Source organism: Rhinopithecus bieti, unplaced genomic scaffold (assembly GCF_001698545.2).
Source record: "Rhinopithecus bieti isolate Rb0 unplaced genomic scaffold, ASM169854v2 scaffold_3714, whole genome shotgun sequence".
Classification (NCBI taxonomy): Eukaryota; Metazoa; Chordata; class Mammalia; order Primates; family Cercopithecidae; genus Rhinopithecus; species Rhinopithecus bieti.
Window position 1 is genome coordinate 338,753 of NW_016804161.1, and position 6,245 is coordinate 344,997.

Here is a 6,245-nt window from a genome sequence, read left to right on the forward strand (position 1 = left end):
AAAAAAAAAAAAAAAAAAAAAAAAGAATGCATGTTTTGCTACTGTTGGGTGGAGTGTTCTAAAAATGTTGTTTAGATCCCAGTGGTTCATGATGCTGTTGAATTCTTTTATATCTTGCTGATTTTCTGTCAAATTCTTACGTTTATTGTTGAGAGAGGAGTTTTGAAGTCTCTGACTGTAATTGTAGCCTTTTCTATTTCTCCTTTCAGTTCTATTAGGTTTTGCTTTTCATATTTTGCACCTCTATTGCAAATCCTATACATTTTAGGATTTTTGTATCTTCTTGGTATATCCATCCTTTTATCATTATTGGAAGTCTAGGCTTCCCACTCAGTCTTTGCTGGTGGGGGTGGGGCCACAGTTGTTTTTTCTCTGGTTATGGCTGGCATAGAGTGATTATTGTCTAAAACTTTTCTGTTTTGCTAGGCTAATTCATTCCTAGTCCTTTGGCTGGAGAAAACAGGCTTTTATAGGGGCTCTTTTTGTCTGTGGCTGTTAGTGTATTTTTGGTTGCTGGCTTCTTTAATTTCAAGTCTATATGAATCAAAAAGAAAATTCATGTCATTCCTCCTGTCCTGAAGACTCTATGTGGTCTGCCTTCTTTCCACTTTTTGGAGTCTTGTGTTGTTTTGTATATGATATCCAGAGTTTTTAATTGTAATAGCAAGAGGAATAGGGCAAAGGATATCTATTCCATCTTCTCCTATCTTATTTGAAATAAATGGAACTATTTCACACTCTCCCTTACTGGCATTTGCATGTTTCAAAGAAATTAAATACTGTGACTTAAAATGAATCAAAGCAATGATAATTTTAGAAAACCATTATGCTGATCCTGAAAGAGACATCTTTTGGACTTTGATAGTGTGATAGCGATGGTCATGTAGAGTCTGCTTGTTTGCTGCAATCAAGATAGCTTTTTGAGATTCTGCAGAAGGAATGACAGGTCCCTCTGAATGTCAAACCCCATTGTGTGGGTTTGTTTTGTGGCCTGACGTGCAGAAAACCAGCTTTGCAAATGTTGAGCTTTCCTGTCTGTAGTTTGTGTTAAGGAAACCATAGTTATTATAATATCGAATGTGCCTTTTCCAGCTCTGAAGTGAAGCCTACTCCCCCAACACACTCTCCCATCTGGAGATTTTGATCCAACTTCCGAAGCACAGGCCTTGCCTTTTAAAGTCACGTGTCTCCAGCAATGGATGAGCTGCCTGCTCTTCAAGCATCTCTCTATGAATATCATTTCTCACAAGTGAGCTTTTGATAAGGATTAGATGGCAGGGAGTTCAAGGTTACCTCTTCCAATAATAAGCACTAGGAATGGTGATAGGCCGTCTTGTTGATTAACGGTTATGCTTTGCCAGTCAGCGAGGTGGGTGGAGAAGAGAATGAGTGCCTAACTTCCAGGGGGCTGTGATGATCAAATGTGTGTGAAATGCAATGCCCAGTGCCTGGCACCAAAGAGGCCAGTAATACATTGCAGTTTCTTCCCTCTACCATACCTCAGTCCCTACCTCCCAGCTCCTGTTCCCCATTCTGTATCCCCACATCCACCCTTTTACCCTTATTTCTTCTCACCTTCACAGGTCACCAGAGATGGCAGTTTCCATGGTAATCAGGATCCTCATTAGTTCAGAGTTTAATGGTCTCTAAGCATCTGTCTGGATTGAGTTTCTAGCCTACATCAGAGGGAAGTTTCCAGTGAGCTCAAGGGCTGTTGAGAAATTGTCAAACGTAATTTAACACAACCAAGTTCTCCTAACTAGACACAATAGCACATGTGTTATTTGAATCAAAAGAGAGAGGATGTAAGGAAATCATCCCATCTTGTCCTGGGCTTACAGTTCCTGGGCATCTAGAGAATAACTGTCTTCCTAGAACTTGCCTATGAGGGATTATATCACCGGACTGTAGGTGTTGGAGTGTGAGTCAAGGGATACAGCAGATTGGGCAACAAGGAGGCAACCTCACTGAAGGCTTTTGAGTAGATCACTGTGGATTTACTGTTTCCTCATCCTCCCACGTGTCCCTTAAGGCTCTGGGGCCACGTGAGCTTCCTGCTCTGTTCAGGCCTGTTTTCTGTGCTGCCCCAACCTTGTTCCTGACCCCCCTCCCATGCCGACCCCCTTTGCTTATTCATTCATTCAGTCGTTGAGCCACCATTTATCAGCCCTGCAATGTTCCAGGCACTGTTCTAGGCACTTAGGATGTAACAATGAACAAAATAGAGGCTCCTGATCTCAAGGAGCATACAGCCAAGTAGGAGAAGACAGATTAAAAAACAACTACAGAACTGCATACAAAATTGAAGCTGACCTTTGGAAGAGAGGTTCCTAGTCTTGCTCTTGATTAGCGTTCTAGCCTCTTTTCTCCCTCTGTCCGTCCTCAGCAATGGTCTATGTACCCAGAGAGGCTTCTCCTGTTCCCTTTGCACATCTGCTGAAGGATTGCATAAGCATTCCCGGGAGAGTTTGAGACTTGTTACTGTCACCAGTGGCATGAGGTTGGAAGTGAATGTGAATGTTTGGGAAAAAGTGGCCATGTGAAAGCCACCAATCCCAGGAGCCCTTTGGAAACAGGAAAAGTACATGTTACCCACCAGAGCAGAGGACAGTGACCATCTCCAATTCTCTGAGTCAGAAGAAGCCCGCTCTGGCACTTTCAAACTGTCATGCTTGATTTTCTTTGCCTTCCATCACTAATGTCCTGCTTTGGTTTCTTAGGTAGGCTCCCATACCCTGATCATTCTTAGTTTGCTAAATGAGAGAAAGCGAGAACTAGCCCTTGAACCAGAATCAGAAGAGATGAGTGGGCTGGCAGTGGGTGCTGGGCATGCAGGAAATATCCCTCAGCACAGTGGGGACTCTGCTGGAAGAATCTGAGTAAGCCATTAAGCGCAGGAGATGGAGGCTAGCCTGATTTCTGGGGCAGCTGAGAAATTGGGGATGACGTTCAGACTTTGTGAGCCACAGAATGGGGTCTGCTCTCTGGATGTGCCAGACAAGGCCTGGCTATGGCTGCCAGGGTGTGCCAACTGCTTTGACCACATGATCCCGGTCTGATCATAGGGTTGCCAGATTTAGCAAATAAAAGTACAGAACCTGGTTAAATTTGAGTTTCAGATGGATAACAAATAATGTTTGAGTAGAAGTATGTCCCATGCAATAATGTTTTAGTGTAAGTATGTCCCAAATATTGCATGGGACATACTTACACTCAAACATTGTTCATGGTTTATCTGAAATTCCAATTTAACTAGCATCCTGTTATTTTACCTGACAACCCTACCTGGACAGAGTAAAAGCTGCTATGTAAAGGAAGAACGACTGGCTTTATTTTTCATCTGTTTCCAGGAGCCTAGAGAGTAGGACCAGTGAGGTTTGAGCCTGGGTCTGAGAGTATGAAAAAAGATTTCACTGGCAGGGGTCTCAATGAAAGCCATGGAGAGTCTTCCCCTGAGTAGCTTGGAATTATTAATGGAAAACTCCAAGAACCCTTCCAGCTTTGACCATCTCTGAGTCTCAGAAAATCCAGGAATGTTGTGAGGATAGAGTGGAGAGATGGTAGAGGGGATAGGACTGAGGACTGGAAGCCCCCACATAATTTTGACCACTTCTCTGTTTGGTGTTAGGATGGGGGGGCGGGGGAGAATGCACGCAGATGCATCAGCTAGGTACATGGCCTTCTTTCTGTGGACGAGAAGGCAGGGCTTCCAAAATGTCCAAAACATTCACCCTGCCATGGCTTCTGCTCCAGAATTTCTGCCATTCGTTCTCCACAGTGACGCTGTTGGAGGGAAGCCCATCCTGGGACAGGTTCAGTTTGGCTCTGGGCCTTCACTCCTCAGTGCCCCACTGTATCCTTCCCACCCCTTCTCTCAATGGCAGCAACGGTGGCAACCTGTGTTTGGACACCATTTCACAGTTCACAAAGCGATCGACCATCTGTTACTTCTCTGGATTCTCACATGTCTGAGAGTGACCATTCATTATCTCCTATTTAGAAGTGAGGAAACCAAGCCTCAGAGACTTGCCCAGTGCCATATGGGCCAGGCCTCCATCCACTCAGGCATTTTCATAACAATTGTCAGTGAGTGGCTACTGTGTGGCCTGTGTTAGGGGCTGGGCACGTGAGAACAGTCAGACCCAGAACCACCCAATTCCTGCCCCTGAGAGCTCCCAGACCAAGATGGGAGAGCGAGGCATCAGGGGCAGGGGACAGATGTGTGAAGAGGTGGAGTCAACACAGTTCCGCAAGGCTAGACTTGATACAAATGAGGCCCGGTCTCAGGAGTGTCTCAGTGGAGGGAGTGAAGTGGCCTCTCAGTCCCAGGCCTTCTTCTCTGGTAGGCAGCTCTTCCTCTCTTTTCAGGCTGCTGCGGTCTCTACTCGCTGCCTGGGTGCTGACCCCTGGAAGTGACCTGGGGCTCCACGCACTTGGCCCATAGCCCAACCCCAGCTGTGCTGAGGTGGTTTTTCCTTGGCAGGCAAGTGTAGATCCTTCCCACAGGGCCGTACAGAATGTTATTCCTCTGCCTCATCCCAACTCCAACCCTTCTGCCAAATGGTCTTTTGTGGAATTCTATGTTCATGGAGAATCCAACTACTTCTCTCCATCTCCACTGCCACCAACCTGGTGTGAGGCACTGTTATCTCTCACAGGGGATTATTGTTGTAGCCCCTCAAAGGTCTCCTCCTTCTTCCCTACCCTTTAGCAGCTTAAGTCCTTCTGGCTTTTGTCTGCTCAAAGCCCTACAGAGGCTCCCCATTTCGGTCAGAGTAGAAGGCCGAGTCCTTATGTTGGCCTACAAGGCCCTCCATGAGCAGGCCTTTGCCAGACTCTCTGCTGTCTGCCCTCACCTACTCAGTTCTTCTCATTCACTTGATTCAAGTCTTCTTGCTCCTCCTCATGACCTGCCAGGGACACCTTATTTCAGGGGCTGTGCCCTTACTGTTTCTTCTGCCTAGAACATTCTCAATCCAAATTGCCACACTGCTTACTTCCTCATCTCCTTCAAGCCTTTGCTAAAATGCCACCTTCTCAGCGTGCCCTTTACTGATCACTCCTTTTAAAATTGTAAAGCCTGCTCTCCCTGCCTGATCCCTTCCCACTGCCCAGCACTCTGCATCCATCCCTCTTACTCTGCTCAAATGTTTTTTCCCTGTAGGTTTTATCACCTTAGAACGCATTATAGAATTAGTTAATTAATTAATTTCTATCATTTTAGTAGAAGGAGGAAGTAGACGGAGGAAGACAAACTTCCTCCACCAGAATATAAACTTCACAAAAGCATGATTTTTTTTTTAGTTCGTTTTGCTGCCCAGAATGGTGCCTGGCATATATTATGTCCTCATAATAATTAGATGTTGCATTAAGACACCCTTCCAGGCTTCCACCCTTCCATGTATTTGGTCTATAGGACACACCTGGCTGGACTTGGTATCTTTCACACTCGCATATCTCCCATCACACACAGACTTGGAGATGCCACCTACTAATGTGCACATATAAACATGTGTTGACAACCAGATATGTATTTTCCCTTTGTATATATATGCTCACAGGCAAAGACCACATGTGCATATGTATGTGCATGAAAAAAAGTCACATTTGTAAAATTTCTTTTTTTTTTTGTTTGAGACAGAGTCATGCTCTGTTGCCCAGGCTGGAGTGCAGTGGCAGGATCACAGCTCACTGCAACCTCTGCCTCCTGGGTTCAAGTGATTCTCATGCCTCATCCTCCGGAGTAGTTGGGATTACAGGCACGCGCCACCATGCCCAGCTAATTTTTTGTATTTTTAGTAGAGACAGGGTGTTGCCATATTGGCCAGGCTGGTCTCGAATTCCTGACCTCAAGTGATCCACCCACCTTGGCCTCCCACAGTGCTGGGATTACAGGAGCAAGCCACTGCACCCAGCTCAAAGTTTCTATCTGGGAAGATGAAAAAATTGTGAAAGTGGATACTGGTGATTGTTGCACAGCACTGTAAATGTACTCAATGTCACTAAACTGAACATTTAAAAATAGTAAAAATGGCAAATTTTATGTGTATTTTACCACAATTAAAAAGCTTACATTTACAAGAGTAGATTGGGAGACGAGAGAACTCAAGAAAAGGGGCTGGGCACAGTAGATTACACTTGTAATACCAGCACTTTGAATGGCCAATTGCTTGAGCCCAGGAGTTCGAGACTAGCCTGTGCAACATGGTAAAACCCCACATCTACAAAAAAAAAAAAAAATTAGC